The sequence below is a fragment of the Pyrgilauda ruficollis genome, unplaced genomic scaffold (genome assembly GCF_017590135.1).
Source record: "Pyrgilauda ruficollis isolate IOZ18807 unplaced genomic scaffold, ASM1759013v1 scaffold29, whole genome shotgun sequence".
In the NCBI taxonomy this organism is placed as follows: Eukaryota; Metazoa; Chordata; class Aves; order Passeriformes; family Passeridae; genus Pyrgilauda; species Pyrgilauda ruficollis.
In genome coordinates, this window is record NW_024524266.1 from 13094402 (window position 1) to 13112392 (window position 17991).

Genomic DNA, 17991 nt, shown 5'->3' on the forward strand with positions numbered 1-17991 from the left:
CTCTGCTGAAAGCAACACAGCAGTATTTGATATGTGGAAAAGGCACTGCCAAACCTTACCTCTGTCTAGATAAATAATATAACTTAAGGACTAAACTTCAGCAGCAGGTACCAGCTTTACATCAGCAGGGGCCCAAGACATCACAGAAATGGATGTGTAGCAGAATCTTCCCTTTGATCAATGTCCTTCATTCCTTGCAACTTCAGTGCAGGTCATGTCGCCTTGCTCCCTAAGCTCTGTGACAGCATGTCAGGGGTCTCACCTAGACCCCCCAGGCACAAGCCAACTTTCAGTCAGGAAACTTCTCACCTTCACCACATGCTAATCAGATGAAGCAGACAGAATCACTGCTGACTTTTGATTGTCATACAGAATTTTGGGACTAGGAACTGTGGTTCGTGCACAGCATTGGACACAATGATCATCAAGGCAGGTGTGCTTTTAACCATCTTTTCCAATAAGAATCAAAAAATTCATCCTATTTTCAGTGTCAGTGTCAATTCAAGAATAGTTTTGTGTTATATACATCCCAATAAATCAAGATTATAATCTGATTACACCCAATTGTATGGTACCCATTGCTCATGGCTGATTAAAAACCTCACAAGCAGCTCAGACACAGACATTAGGTAGACTCAGTGTTTTGTTAACTTTCAGGAACCTCAGACTGGTGTTACATGTGCCATTCCCAATTCTTTCTTTGATGGTTGATAGCACTACTGCTTTGTACTCTTTGATGCTAAAGCCTGTGTCCTGGAGCCACTGAATAATAGATGCAAGTCTGGGGTTAGAGCAGAGCCACCTGGATTCCCTGATGTGCAGACAGACATTCTAGTTTTCATCTTGTGGCTGAGGATCAAACTGGGCATGGAGAGGCAGAGAAAACTCTGTTATGTAATGGGAAGCTGTATTTGATGTACATATGCTACTTTGGTTTCATCCTGTACTGCTGTTTATCTAAATCAAATGAAATCTCCTGTTTCAACTATGGAATGAAAACTTATATCTTCATAGAATAAAATTTAAATTCTCAGCATTTTAAAATACCTGTAGTTTAAGAAGCTACTTTGCATATTTTGAATAACAACATGGTACTTTAGTGGTTTATGGTTGTTTCAGGTCACAAAGCATAATTTAAAAGTGAAATTTCATTGGGAATATTAAAGCTCAGCAAATTTTTCATGGAGGAAAGAGTAGATTTTAATTTCAATTAGCCATTACTGATGTTAACATTTTATTCACTGCAGGTAATTTTGTATTTCCTCTCATATTAGCCTGTGATTGTGATCTCTCCGAGCAAATATATTTGCTTGTGTCAGACTTACTGTAATTTCTACCTTTTATGAGACAAATATGGCTTATAGCAAAGGCTATTAGAAATGTTCTTTTCCCACTCTGCAAACCAGAGAATTTTATACTGCTCTGTAGTGCTGCTAGAACAATGCTCCAGAGAGGCGTGAGGTGGCTTCGAGTCAATCATGCTAATTGTTTCTGTATTTTGCTAAGCTACTGCTATCTTCAGTTGCAATTAACATGACATCTGGCAAAGCACTGGGCTGGAACATTGATTATTCTAATGTTTCTCATTAGTAATCATTAATAACAAATGAATAATTAAACCGATTATCAATTAACCTCTGGCTAAGGTTTTTGACACTCTTTTTCCTCTGTAGAGACTCACAGCGTGTACTGTTTAACTTGCTCTGATGCTCACTTCATCTCCCTCAGAAGATAAAATTGTTTCTCATTTTACTCTGAAGCAGCACAATATGTACCCTCTGCTTCATGGGCACAACACCCAATGTGCTCTATTCATTGAGACTGCATTTGTATTCTATTTCTATAAGCATTGTGTGATTTCTTCAACCTAAGAGCTTACTCACACAAGGATATAAAGCTCTACTTGAGTGGCATGGGTAGGTAGACCATAAAAAGGGTGAGGAAGGGTAGCTGATAACTTGGCAGTAGTTATGCACTGTAACCTAAGCGCTAGCTCCCAGAAAGCCTCTCTCTCACTCCAGGAGATTAGGAAGGAACATTTATTTCTTACCTGTAACACCTTTCCTGGGAAACTGTTTCTTGTGAAAAACAGCTGTGATTTTGTGATGTGTGGCTTTGCCAAATGGATTTTGCTTAGCAAAATGACTCAGCTCCCTATAATTTGCTATTCTCACATGTATGTAACAGCTAAGGCTACAGAAATACCATGGTGGTCCACACTGCTTATTTTTATGAATAAAATGTAACTGGGATACATCTGCAAAGGCTAAATACAATGGAAGGGGGAAAAAAGGGGAAAGATTACTTGTGGCTTATTAACTTTGTCACCTCTTATCACTGGTATTCCTGATGATTATATCCTCCATGAATGGTATGAGCCTCTGAGTAAACACATATATATTCACGCTTACAGTTTTCTGGTAGAGTTAGGAGCTTGTACTTCCTGGAGTAAAGAACTGTATTTAATAACCCACAGATGACAAGCTGCCTACACAATCAGACCCCAGCTTTCATCTGTTCTTGTGTTAAAGATGATCTTCAGGAAGGTGATGGCCAACTGGGAAGACAGATGTGGAGTGGGAGAGAGAGCTCACTGCTCCACTGAGCACCTGGGGTGCATCAGAGCACACTTGAGACAGATCTGCCTTCTGTCAACCCTCTGGGAGCACAACTGGGTGGCACTAGTAGAAGACTACACCCTTTTCCTCTTGCCCTAAAGGATTGTAGGAATTCAGGCTATTCTGAACTATACCCTTCACATTGGCTTCAGAAGGGATTCATGACAAATGAGAAGCTTTTATAATGTTTGTCCAGTACCCACCTATTATACCAGATTATTATCTTGGACCTAGATATTATGGCTTTTGAGGAGTCTTGAAAAGGAAGAAGAAATTCTTTAGCCAGAATCTGAATCCTGAAGCTGAAAAGACAGCTGTCAAAAGGAAATACTGACTTGTTAAGCTGCTGTGCATGGCTGAGTTTGAAATGTCAGCAGAAAACTGTTCCTCTTTTCTGCTCATGGATGAGGAGGAAGCAGTAAGATGATGATCTGCTACTGAGTCACAACTGCTGGGAAGATGGTACAATGAGTAAAGAATTTAAATTTCTCTTCAAAAGCAGTGCTGACTGCTTTACACACCAACAGGCACTGCCCACAGTGACTGAGATTTAGGAAAATGGATGAGTTCTGAGATTTTTTTAAAAATCTACAAAAATTCAAGATTTAGGTCCTTAAAGATATTAGAAAAAGGACCTGCAAAACTATCCAATCTTAGACTAATGAAATGCTCCTGTGTAGCATTGCTACATGTAGATGTGGCACTTAGGGAATAGTTTAGTGGACTTGGCAGAGCTGGATTTATGACTAAATACAGAAATCTTAAAAGGACTTTTCCAGCCAAAGATTCTATGATTCTGTGATTCAGGTGCAAACCAGCATAGAGAAACTGGCCATTTCTCTTGCCATTTCTAAAGCCTCAAGCAAACAAAAAAAGAAAGAAGTTTTGCCCATCATTTTAAAATCTAGTATGCCTATGAAACATGAATCAAACTCCTACAAATACAAATATATGCAGACCCACGGGCTTTACTTTGTTAGAGAAAACTGAGAATCAATACTAACCTGTGCACAATTCTTCAGGTTGCTAAATGCCTGAAGCCTGAGGCTCTTTTTTGTCCGTAACACTTCTTATTTATCAAAGAGTAAAATACAAACTCCTGAACATATTTAATGTGAATACTGGATTTAAAAAAAAAAAAAAAAAAGAAAAAAAGAAAGAGAAAATATTAATGGTCTCTCTCTATTTTCTTCAGGAAGGGAGAATTTTTTCCCTAGAAAATCCTCATTTCTAAATATGGTAAAATTACCATATGCTTTTTTTGGTAAATGTTAGGGCTCTTCCGCATCTCTGCTTTAAGATATGAATCAATACAGCTCATGGAAAAGTGCTTTTTCTTTAAAAGTACTCACTGACTAATTTACATGAGATATTTCAAGCTGTGGAATTTTTATGAAGAATCTGTTAAGCTTCGTGCTGACATTTGATTAATCACTTGTTTTTAGCAAGAATATTGGCTAATTCTGTCAATGTGACAACAGATGGGGTCAAATATCAATGCCACTGTTGGTGCAAAAAACTCTTAAATAATTTAATGATCAAGAAAAAGAAATGAGTATATCTAAAACAATTTTACTTCCATCTAAACCAGAAATAATGAGCGAAATATGGTCAAATGGCTCATTTTGCAATACATTTTATGTCCTTTGTTCTATAGGAACTTTAAGACATATACAGCAAATAGATCTACAGAACAGGTCTATAGAACCTGATGTTCCTGGCATGTAACAGGATAGTAATGTCTCTAATTGGGTAAAAAGTGAGTATCTGCTTTTCAATAGAGTTCAGGAGGCCAGATTGTCCAAATGTTATCAAACCTGAGTAGAAATGACTCTGTCCCATTTTGAAATGGTGTAAATGTCTACAGAGCATGCAAAGCAGAAGATCTGGCACATTTTAGTCATATGTCTCCTCTGCTCAGCCAGCTTGTAGTCATTTTGATTAATTGCTTTCAGTAATCTTCAGTATTTCAATCTTTGTAGCCACCCCAGGAATAGAGCTCAGATTGCCTTCAGTTCTGTGTTTATTATGAAGGCCTTAAGAGGATGCCATGTATCATGGCAGTGACACGAGACCCTCTGGAAATGTAACGTGATGTGTTTTGCTTGAAGACACAGTTAAAGAGACTGTAACTGCCAGATGAAGCACAAAAGAAAGGAAGATAAGAGCAGTCACTCTATCTGTCTCTCCAAATGATGTTTGGACAGGAAAAAATACTGATATTGTGAAAGGAATTTGTTTGTTTACAGCTTTAAGGAATGAGTTGAGTGACTAAAAGCCTGTATCAAGGCAGCACTAGGAACACAGTGATGGGGAACACAGGAGTGTAGAACTTTCTTTTTCTTTTCTTACCCTTTCCCCATCCCCTCTCTCATGCACAGATGCACGTACTACTTCCTCTATCTCCTTTTTCCTCCTTTTAGGTTCTTCCTGCCATTCCAACTACTTTATTCCTATTATACAGCTGAGGGCAGGAAAAGACAGAATTAATACAGGTCCCACCAATGTATTAAATGTATTAAAACTCAGTTGATACAGAATTCAATAATGAGAACAGCAAACAGAACTTCTTGCCAGAAGCTGAAATCTCAGCTTTCAGCTGAAGCAAAGATAAAATAAAGTAAATAACTCTCTTCCCATGATTCAAAGTTAAGAGCAAAATTCTCAGTGCTGTTGTACTTTTATCCAGTTTTGGCTGCAAGATACTTATGATATTCTTGAGTTGGACATGAAATAAACACCTTCTGCATATCTTATTTTAAATATTAGGGAGTGATATTTGAGCAAAAGTGACACTAAAAATGTGAAGTATCAGCAAAGTCCTGTAAGAGTATATTTCTTTCTGAGGACATTAATAGAAAGCTTTAGTGTGTGCATTGCAAGTTGCATAAAATTACAAAAATTCATGTAACATAAAATTCACATATAAATTGAACATTTTGTCCTCACACTGTTGCAGAAGATGAGAGTACCACCTGGGACCTCAAGTGATTCCTTATACTGGCTCTGTAAAGGCATAGAGTGTTTCAGAAATTATGTAGAAAGGTATAAGTGAGGATCACATTCTGCTTAGTGATTCTTCAAATTCAAGGGTCAAAGGATCAAATATTTACTTTGCACCTGGGCCTTTCAGCTGGAAATGGGTGGCAGGTTCACAGTTATGTGCTTGGATCAGGAGGGAGATATTTAGATTGCTTCTATCTGTGCTCTCACCAACAGCCACACTGTAGAATATAAAGTTTTAGTTTTGCTTTCTTACCTTGTACTTTGAGATGGTTTCAACTTATTTTATATTCAGTGATTTTCCTATAAATTAAGATATTAAACCTTCCCTACATCTTAAATCCAGTGCATCCTAGTCTGTGTTCTATTAAAAGGGGTGTCTACTGCTGATTTTAATACTTTCTAAAAAGGCTGTCTAATGTATACATTTTCTTATTACAGTACTTTAGAGCAGGAGAAAAGAAAAAATACAGGAATGCTTTCTTTTCCTTAGTCACTTCAAATATTCTTTTAGCTCTTTTCCAATAGCAATGACCATAGCACTACATAAACTTAGTTCCCCACAGTTTCAGGTTTCCAACTTTATTCCACTGTTTCCTACAAGAGCAGAGATCAACTAACATTGTTATGATCTTGTACTTGTTCATTCCAGCTCAATGAACTTAGCAGGACTGGCATACTTTGTTTCTTCTGGACTCTATCAAGGATTGTCCATGTGTTCAGGAGTTTTCATGCACATAAGGTTACAGAACATGAAGAACCTCTTCTCTTCTGTAGGCTCCATTCTTTAACACTCATGAGTCTTCTGTTAAAGAACATTGAGAAAAAAAATGTTGCATTTTTCAGAATACTTCACAGTATGATGTAGTTATATTTGACAAAATTACACTGTTAAGGCTATAAAGGCATTATTGCAGACAAGTTTTAGACTTAGAAGAGCAAATGCAAAGAAAAGTTGTGTCTTCCTGTGGGATGTCTGCAGAAATAGAATGTGAAAATAGTGATTTCAAACTCTATTTGATATTTTTACAGTCATGACATAGATAGTTGAAGAAATTTAAACATCAGAAATTTGTAAGAAACAATTACAGGTAATTCTTATCTGCTTTTATCTAGTGCCTCCTTATGCACACAAATTCTTCACTTAGACTTGGCAGAGTGGCTCTACAGATGAATAAGGAATATGAAAGATAACCAGTTTATGAACTGGATCTAGTGACTAGCATTTAACTTCATTCTCCTCTACTACTTATTTTTCTACACACTTTTATTTTCCAAAGGGTTAAATTTTGCCATTTATAACACTTGAATTATGTCCATTTCCCATTATAAAGCTCATCTTACAAATATACTTTATTTCAGCAGACTTTAATATCTGGCCCCAAGTGCCTTGTAGCACAAAATGTGTGCTGTTCTTGGCACTCACAGAAATGGAATAGCACACAGGCAGAACATCACTGCTGGGAGCTCAGGAATCTGAGCTGTGTGTCCACACCACACATCACGTCCATGCTGAGGTCTCCTGGGAATCCCAGCAGTTGTGCAGCTTTGCAAGGTAATGCTGCAGAGGAAGGCAGGTCTCCCTGCCCTGCATCAGAGCATTTACCTTTTCTCTCTCTCTGAACCTTTCCATCTATGTAAATGAAATGAGGACAGATGGTGATGTGGGACTTAAGGCTATTAAACTTAAAAAGTAAAATAATTAAGAAGTCCTCCACATTTAATACCACTTGACAGTGGGAAAAAGAATGGATTTTTAGGATACCAAAAGGAAGCAAAAGGTGGAAGAGAAAAATGATATGTTCCAGCTTGTCTAGAAGTGCATTCTTGACATCACTTTCAGTCTCATTTTATAAGGACCAAAATTCAATGCAAATAACTTTCACTTTTTTTATTCTGGTGAGAGAGATCTGCAGTGAGCTCACTGCTGTAGAATCAACAAAAATCAACATTATGGTTTCAAATATATGAAGGCTATTTCTGGCCTGCAAGCAGTAATTTTGTATTTACTGTGGGCATTTGTACCACAGGTTTGGAGACTCCCATGCATATTTCAGCACAGTTGAAGAGAAGCAGCTTAAGAGTCTTCTATAGTGTGGTCTGAGGCTTCCCTGTCAGACTAAAATTCATTTACAGCATCAAAAGTTTTTTCTGCTTTCTGCAAAGAAACTTTGGATACTGTCATGGTTTGACACCGGCCCAACACCAGGCACCCACGTGAGTGGCTCACTCGCCCTCCTCCGCCACAGCTGGGCAAAGAAGGGAAAAGGAAGAAAAAAAGTTAATGAATGCTTCATAAGTGAGGTAAGGACTGGAGAAATATTTCATGGGCAAAACTTTAGTTACAAAGTGAGATTTATTACTAAAAGAATCAGAGGACAATAATGAGAGATAAAATAAGCCCTTAAAACACCTTATCCCCCAGCCCTTCCCTCCTTCCCACAGACAGTGCAGGGATACTGGGCATGGGAGTTTGGTCAGTTCATCACCGAGATTTTCTCCCACCTCTCCAGGATCTCTGCATCCCCCGTGGATCCCCATGGGCTGAGGGTGGATTCTCTGCATCCCCCGTGAATCCTCGCGGGCTGTGCTTGGATCTCTGCATTCCCCATGGATCCCCATGAAGGGGCCAGCTGCTTCACCATGGTCTCACCAGGACCTGCAGAGGAATCTTGGCTCAGGTGCCTGGAGCTCCTCCTGCCCCTCCTCCTCTGACCTTGATGTGTCCATGTTTTTTTCCTCACATGTTCTCATTTCCTCCTCTTCTCTGACTACAAGCAAAAACCCCATGGCTTTCATTTTCTTCTTAAGTATGTCATCACAGAGGCATGACCAGCCTCTCCCATCAGCCCAGCTTTGGCCAGCAGCATGTCCATCTTTAGAGCCATCAGGGTTTGGCTCTGCTGCCCATGGCAGAAGCTTCCAGCAGCTCCTCACAGGGGCAATCTTCATGGCCCCTTGCTACCCAAAACCTGGCCATGCCAAACCAATACAGATACATGACAGAAAACTCACTAAAATCCACTCTTTCCCCTCTCCCTCAAAAGAAAAAAAAAAAAAATCAATCTGTATCTCTCAAAATCCTTAGAGAAAGAGGAAGGTTAAATTAAAAAAAAAAAAAAAAGAAGATTTTATGCAGGTTGTGCTAGTGTGCTGCCTAAAGCCAGACTGGCATTAATTTGGATTAATCCCCATGAGTTAGTTATCTACAGACAGAAGTTCCTTGAGAAAAGGAAATAAAAGAGGTGTTAAACCACCTAAATTAATTGATACTGTTTTTAAATTTCTAATATTGCTTTCTGTCATGTACGCCAGTCTCCTTCCAACCACGGGAAAAGACAAGGAAAAACAGGAAAAGAAGTATTTTTTTCTTAGTTATTTTCTAAGTAGGCATTTTTTATTGATTTGTTCAAGTGTTACATATTTATTGCAAATTGATACATGATCTAAGCCTCTCAAGTAAAGCAGAGTAACTTTATTTCATGATCTCTCCTTATCAAGATGAGACAACCAAAATTGATTATGTTTCAGAATTAATATCAATCCCATCCTTACCTGTCACATATACACTGACTCTGAGAAAGCATGTTCCACACCAGACTAGAAAAGTAATTGGGAAATACAGAATATTTTGCTTTTCAGTCATATGTGATTGCTGCCATATTTAGAATGTTTAGTGAAGCACATCAAATACTCTGTGAAACAAACAGCTCTTTTTAGAACTTGCATTTTTTCTATTCTATGCCTATTTCCTGTACAATTATGCTTGAACAAAATTCTGAAAACACATTTCATTTGGTAAGAAGTAGATGCAGAGTGTGTTGCAATGAGCCACAAAAGACTGTATTACTATATTACATAATAGATGCCTTTCAGCCTACACTGCCACCTACCCTAAATATGCAAATATTTATTTTTAAATTATTATTATTCTAATGAAAATGAAACTTCTCTGTAACATTAACAACAAATATTAAAGCACGTGCAGAAGCACAACAAATGTGAAATGCTGACTTATAAAAATATACAACCTACAGCGAAAATAGGCTTCATTGCACTAGCCTATTTACAACCATGGATCAATGTCATCACTGAATTTGAAGAAATTGTTGTTAGGCTAGGTAATGTTAGTTTACAAATATAGAGATCCTTGCAAAGAAGGAAGTCTTTGTAAATAGTTAAAGAGTATGCAGACTTCATGTGCAGACTTCATTAAGCATTTTTCTCATGGTTTGCTGTAGCAGCATTGGCTCTGATTTAGTAATCTCATGAGATTGCCTATTCCTGCTCTTCATATGAGAGTACCATCACTCTTCTAATTTCATAAAAAAATATTAAAATAGGAAAGCACACAAAGCTTCAGCATTTTGGGTGCTGCATTTCAGTGTGCCTTCCCACTAACTTTTCTTTTTTTTCCTGGGATCTTAACTGCTCATTGAAATTTACATCTGAAACAAGGTCCTAACCAAACTTGTCTACCATCATCCAACAAGCTCTCAGGGCACATATCTGTCTGTATAATTCTCATAAAGTACCTCAGAAGTGGCACTTGTGCAAGAAGGAGTAGAACAATTGCCACACCTTGACAACAGAAGCTTTCTTTGGTTTTGCTAAATAAACCTGAAGTTAAGTTCTTCTGCTACCATTGATCAAATCTTCTACACTTTTTTTTTTTTTTTTAACCTCATTGCATGCCCTAACCCATCCCTGAAGCTGTCTTCAGCAGGAGTTATTTTCTTTCATCTTTGATCTGTCCTGGGCTTTGGCAAAAGTAGAGTGGCCAGCAGATTGAGGGAGGTGATTCTGCATGGCCAGGCTTTGGTAGCGGTGGAGCTGCAGGGGGGCTTTTGTGAGAAGCTGTCAGAAGCTTCCTCCTGTGTGGCAGAGCCAATGCCAGATGGCTCTAAGATGCACATGCCACTGGCCAAGGCTGGGCCAGTTGGAGATGGTGGTGACACCTCTGTGATACCAGATTTGAGAGGAAGGAAAAAGAGTTACTGCACAGATGTAATTGCGGTCAGAGAAGAGCAAGGTGAGAACATGTGAGAGGAGCAATTGTGCAGACACCAGGGTCAGTGGAGAAGGAGGGGCTCCGGGTGCCAGAGCTGAGATTCCTCTGCAGGCCAAGGTGCAGCCCACGGTGAGGCAGCTGTGCCTCTGCAGCCCATGGAGGGCAGGGGGATGCAGAGATCCACCCACAGCCCATGGAGGAGACCCAGACTAGAGCAGGTGGATGCCTGAGGGGAGGCTGTGAACTTGTGGGAGGTTTGTGATGGTATAGGCTCCTGGCAGGTTTCCTGGTAGGATTTGTGACCATGTGGAGGACCCACACCAGAGTAGACTGTGCCTGAAGGACTGAACCCTGTGGGAGAGTGATCCAAGTTGTGGCAGTCTGTGGAGGAGTGTTGTTTGTGCGGTGGACTCATGGTAGAGCAGGGAAGGACTCCTCTCTGTGAGCAGCGGAAGAAACAACCTGTGATGAACCTCCATTCTCATCTCCCTGCTCTGCTGGGATAGAAGGTAAAGGTGGGAAGGAGAGAGGGGTAAAAGGAAGGGTTTTTTAAGGTCTTGTTTTACTTCTCATTATCCTGCTCTGACTTTGTATCCCCACTTTCCCCACCCCCTTAAAAAAAAAAAAAAAAAAAATCAATCTGTATCTCTCAAAATCCTTAGAGAAAGAGGAAGGTTAAATTAAAAAAAAAAAAAAAAGAAGATTTTATGCAGGTTGTGCTAGTGTGCTGCCTAAAGCCAGACTGGCATTAATTTGGATTAATCCCCATGAGTTAGTTATCTACAGACAGAAGTTCCTTGAGAAAAGGAAATAAAAGAGGTGTTAAACCACCTAAATTAATTGATACTGTTTTTAAATTTCTAATATTGCTTTCTGTCATGTACGCCAGTCTCCTTCCAACCACGGGAAAAGACAAGGAAAAACAGGAAAAGAAGTATTTTTTTCTTAGTTATTTTCTAAGTAGGCATTTTTTATTGATTTGTTCAAGTGTTACATATTTATTGCAAATTGATACATGATCTAAGCCTCTCAAGTAAAGCAGAGTAACTTTATTTCATGATCTCTCCTTATCAAGATGAGACAACCAAAATTGATTATGTTTCAGAATTAATATCAATCCCATCCTTACCTGTCACATATACACTGACTCTGAGAAAGCATGTTCCACACCAGACTAGAAAAGTAATTGGGAAATACAGAATATTTTGCTTTTCAGTCATATGTGATTGCTGCCATATTTAGAATGTTTAGTGAAGCACATCAAATACTCTGTGAAACAAACAGCTCTTTTTAGAACTTGCATTTTTTCTATTCTATGCCTATTTCCTGTACAATTATGCTTGAACAAAATTCTGAAAACACATTTCATTTGGTAAGAAGTAGATGCAGAGTGTGTTGCAATGAGCCACAAAAGACTGTATTACTATATTACATAATAGATGCCTTTCAGCCTACACTGCCACCTACCCTAAATATGCAAATATTTATTTTTAAATTATTATTATTCTAATGAAAATGAAACTTCTCTGTAACATTAACAACAAATATTAAAGCACGTGCAGAAGCACAACAAATGTGAAATGTTGACTTATAAAAATATACAACCTACAGCGAAAATAGGCTTCATTGCACTAGCCTATTTACAACCATGGATCAATGTCATCACTGAATTTGAAGAAATTGTTGTTAGGCTAGGTAATGTTAGTTTACAAATATAGAGATCCTTGCAAAGAAGGAAGTCTTTGGAAATAGTTAAAGAGTATGCAGACTTCATGTGCAGACTTCATTAAGCATTTTTCTCATGGTTTGCTGTAGCAGCATTGGCTCTGATTTAGTAATCTCATGAGATTGCCTATTCCTGCTCTTCATATGAGAGTACCATCACTCTTCTAATTTCATAAAAAATATTAAAATAGGAAAGCACACAAAGCTTCAGCATTTTGGGTGCTGCATTTCAGTGTGCCTTCCCACTAACTTTTCTTTTTTTTCCTGGGATCTTAACTGCTCATTGAAATTTACATCTGAAACAAGGTCCTAACCAAACTTGTCTACCATCATCCAACAAGCTCTCAGGGCACATATCTGTCTGTATAATTCTCATAAAGTACCTCAGAAGTGGCACTTGTGCAAGAAGGAGTAGAACAATTGCCACACCTTGACAACAGAAGCTTTCTTTGGTTTTGCTAAATAAACCTGAAGTTAAGTTCTTCTGCTACCATTGATCAAATCTTCTACCCTTTTTTTTTTTTTTTAACCTCATTGCATGCCCTAACCCATCCCTGAAGCTGTCTTCAGCAGGAGTTATTTTCTTTCATCTTTGATCTGTCCTGGGCTTTGGCAAAAGTAGAGTGGCCAGCAGATTGAGGGAGGTGATTCTGCATGGCCAGGCTTTGGTAGCGGTGGAGCTGCAGGGGGGCTTTTGTGAGAAGCTGCCAGAAGCTTCCTCCTGTGTGGCAGAGCCAATGCCAGATGGCTCTAAGATGCACATGCCACTGGCCAAGGCTGGGCCAGTTGGAGATGGTGGTGACACCTCTGTGATACCAGATTTGAGAGGAAGGAAAAAGAGTTACTGCACAGATGTAATTGCGGTCAGAGAAGAGCAAGGTGAGAACATGTGAGAGGAGCAATTGTGCAGACACCAGGGTCAGTGGAGAAGGAGGGGCTCCGGGTGCCAGAGCTGAGATTCCTCTGCAGGCCAAGGTGCAGCCCACGGAGAGGCAGCTGTGCCTCTGCAGCCCATGGAGGGCAGGGGGATGCAGAGATCCACCCACAGCCCTCAGAGGAGACCCAGACTAGAGCAGGTGGACGCCTGAGGGGAGGCTGTGAACTTGTGGGAGGTTTGTGATGGTATAGGCTCCTGGCAGGTTTCCTGGTAGGATTTGTGACCATGTGGAGGACCCACACCAGAGTAGACTGTGCCTGAAGGACTGAACCCTGTGGGAGAGTGATCCAAGTTGTGGCAGTCTGTGGAGGAGTGTTGTTTGTGCGGTGGACTCATGGTAGAGCAGGGAAGGACTCCTCTCTGTGAGCAGCGGAAGAAACAACCTGTGATGAACCTCCATTCTCATCTCCCTGCTCTGCTGGAATAGAAGGTAAAGGTGGGAAGGAGAGAGGGGTAAAAGGAAGGGGTTTTTAAGGTCTTGTTTTACTTCTCATTATCCTGCTCTGACTTTGTGAGTAATAAAGTCAATTAATAACCTAACTGGAGTTTGTTTTGCCCATGATGGTGTTTGGTGAGCGATCTCTCCGAGTCCTTAACTCACAAATCCTTTGTTATATTTTCTCTCATCTGTCCAGCTGTGGAGGGGAATGACGAAGTTGTTTTGGTGGGTGTCTGGCATCTAGCCAGAGTCAACACACTACAGCTCCTCTCAGCTGAGGATTACTGCATCCAGCTCTGAGATCCTCAGCACAAGAAAGACATCAACATGTTGGAACAATTCCAGAGGAGGGTCACCAAGACATTTACACCTCTTGTATGAAGATAGGCTGAGAGAATGAAGCCTGGAAAAGAGAAGCCTTCAAGGTGACCTAATTTCACCCATACAGGACCCGAAGGCAAACTATGATAAAGATTAAGAGGGACTTTTTACAAGAACGTGTAGTCTCAGGACAAGGGGCGTGGATTAAACCTAAAAGAGAGTAGGTTTGGATGAGATATTTGGAGGAAGCCAGTTCTTTGCAGTGTAGTTCAGAGACACTGACACCGGTTGCCCAGAGAAGCTGTGGATGCTGCATCCCTGGAGGTATTCAAGATCATTCTGGGTGGAGCTCTGAGAACCTGTTCTTCCCATGGCAAGGGAGTTATTATGAGATAATCTTTAAGGTCCTTTCCAATCCAAACCATTCTATGGTTCTGTGATTCTGTGATCTTCCATTCACATGAATAAATAATAGACAAATGCAGCAGCTCTTGGGACATTGAAGAAAAGCTACAGTTTCTGGCAATAAGCTATTAAAATCTGACAAGGAGATACAATCTACTAATCCAGCTGTAGCATCTACTTTAATATAAAAACTTTCCAAGAGCCTCTTAAACTTGAATAAATCATGCTCTAATGGCAATCATGCACAAATCGTGATCTAAAAAAAATTACCAATTCTTTTGCTGTATGGGAAGTATCTATATCTCTCCTCTTCTAATAAGATCACTTGCTGCTATTTTTGATAGCATGAACAATGTTGAGCTAAAGGGTAGCAAGGCATATTTTTCCTGAATATTTACTCACTTTGTCTTTAGAAATATTCAGAGAATAATTGCTTGTGAGGTCCCTCAAGTGCCAATTTCAAAGGTAATCATGAGCTGTGCAATAGTATAAATATCAAGAACAAAAATTTATAGCTGAAGCAATATGTCTAAACTATTCCTTCTCTATTTTAATTTCGCACATTGTTTTTCTTTTTCACATGTAATTTCAGGTTTTTTTTATAAAATCTGTCTGAGTTGAAAGAAGCAGCAATATCTCTGATTAAGGAATGTGCTATTGGGAGATATTTAACAAGCAAAGACTGAGTAAGAGCTCTACTCTTCCTCTACTTTGTGTTTCCTGAAAGCAGTACCACTTCTGATTCCAATCTCCCAGAGCCTTTTGAATTCCTCATTTCTGATGTATAATGGAGAATCTATATGTTCCTCAGAAGATTAGTCTTACATAAACAAACTCATAAAAAATAATGTATTTTTTCTTTCATTCTTTAGCCTTTCTGTAATCAAGCATTTTTTAATAAAAAGCTTCCTCCAATCCTTCTAATTTCTTTTTTTTTTTTTTTTCTTTAATTTCAGGTGCCACCACACTCTTCTGATCACAGGTGCTTGAGGCATATGCTACAATCTCATAAGGAAGATAAAAAACTTACATAAAGGGTAGCTAATGCTTGTATCCTGGAGGACTTTTTTTCCTGACAAATATTTTTTGTGTTAGCAACTTTCCTGCTATTTTGAGTTCTGTTTTTTCTGCCTTCTTAGACTCCACCTGATTTTCCCTGTAATTGTCCTGTATAGTCTGTGTTACAGAAAAATGCCCTGAATTAGAGTTTCACAATATCAGAAATTACACTACCTCTATTCAGTTTAGTTGCATCAATATATTTTACTTCAGCCTTCAGGCAGGGTTTTTTTATCTTTGTTCTGATTTTTTTAGAAATAATCAAAGATCAGACTGACTGGAGATTACCTGCCAGAGAAAGACATATTTAATGAATGCAGAGTAAAAACAAAAGTCAACCTTTTTTTGCCTTAGGAAGGTGGGGAAAGGGGTTCTGGAGTTCTCCCTTCTGGCTCCTAGTTTTGGGCTCTGTGGGCCTGGACTATGCCTCCTCCATTCCTGTCCCCCCAATTACCTGAATTCCCTTCCTGTTCAAAGAACTCTCTTCCCTCTTTCCTCACCAGACCTACTGGTACACTAGTTATGCGTAAAAGAGGAAAGGCCAGGCTTCAATGACGGTGCTTAAAGGCATTTACCCAAGTTGCAAAAGGCCAAATGTTAAATGCTTTAGAAGGTCAAGAGTAAGAGACCCAGAGGTGTGAATCCTGCTTATTTTTGTGAACTAAGCTCCTTCTGTCTGTATGTGTCAGAGAGTAAACAGAAAAGCCAGATAAAACACAGAGCACAATGAAACACAATTTTGTTTTAATGTGTATGCCAACAGTGAGCCATGGGATAGGGAAATTAAGACTGTTGAGTATATTACTTTGCTGAGAAATGGAGAGGGTTTTTGGACAGGGAATTTGGTCCTTCAAAATATATATTTCAGAACCCAATGGAAATGAAAAGGCAGATGCACATATTTCCTGTCACAGACGACAGCTGGTTTCTGATGGGAATTCATTCCCAGTGGGAATAATGGTCAGTTAAAATGAGGAGAGCAGTGCCAGGAAACTAGTAGACAATGCCATATATTTTAGGACAAAGCATGTAGGATAACCAGCTTCCAGTTTGTAAAAACAAAGTAAATAAAAGAAAGATATTACCAAAGTTACTTTAGGTCAGAAACTTCTCACTATGAGGAGGAGCAGCTGAGGGAGCTGGGAGTGTAAAGCCTGGAGCAAGGAGTGTCAAGGAAGATTTCATTGTCCTTGACAACTAACTGAAAGGTGGTGGTAGTGATGCCTAAACATTTTTTTTAGTTCTTTGTATATTTTTCATATATTTATAGCCTTGTAGATTTTAAAAATATAATTGTATGGTCTCTAGTGCTTTTTCTGCCCTTTCTCACAATAAACTAACCCTTACTGAAACATTCTTGAAATTCTGTTTAGTCTTGTTCTTAAGAAGAGAATTCCTGACAAGAACATCTGTTTTCCTCCAGAACTTAAGAGACATAACAAGAAATGGAACAAAGAAACCCCTGGACCAACTCCAAGGGGCAGACCCATTGGTGGATTACTGGGGCAACTGATCTATTGGATATACCTGCCAGATGTACTAATAATTAATCTTAAAAAAACGATAAAAATCCTTTATCACACATGTGCAGAGACACATTTGTGCACCTGAAAGCTTTCATTAAAAAATTGCTTTTTTTGCCTTGTCACTTTAGCACTGTTGTCAGTTTTGTCTTTTGAATCCAGGCAACAGCAGCAAGGAAGGAATTGGCCGCTTTTTCCAGGAAACTGTACCAGGACAGGAGGAAATAACCTCAAGATTCACTAGAGGAGTTCAGGCTGGACTGAATTATCAGAAATAATTTCTTCACTGAAAGGGTGGTTAGGCATTGGAATGGGCCACCCTGGGAAGTGGTAGAGCTACTGTTCCTGGAAGTGTTAATGAAAAGACTGGATGTGGCACTCAGTGCTATGGTTTAGTTGACATGCAGGTGTTAAAGGTCAGACTCAATAATATTGGAGGTCTTCTCCAACGTTAATGATTCTATGATATATGATATCTCCATCCCTCCTTTTTTTTTTTTTTTAGGCTTATTTCAATGGAGCTACAATGAGTGCCCCACCCCTCCTTTGTTTTCATTTAAGGCTTGTTCCTAAAACAAAGTATTTTGATACATGTCATAAAGGCTTCAATCATATTTCTATTTACATTGAGACCTTGTGACAAAAGAATACATTTTATTAAATATTTAAAGTGATTTGAAAAAAATTGAGTATGCAAATGGTAAAAAATAAAAAATATGTAAAAGGAATATGATCTAGTTATTTCTGCAAAGTCAGGCCTGAATGGAGGTAATTACAGTCCTGAAAAAGACACAGGAGGGGTTAAAGTATTGGGTGTCTCTTCTTGCTGTCTCTTAAGAATTAATGTGCAAAAGAAATCTGTAAGTTTATTTTAATGGTGTGTTTTGGATAACTTCCTATAAAAAATATATGGCCTGTATGGTGCACTATATCATTAAGCTGTAGTATTT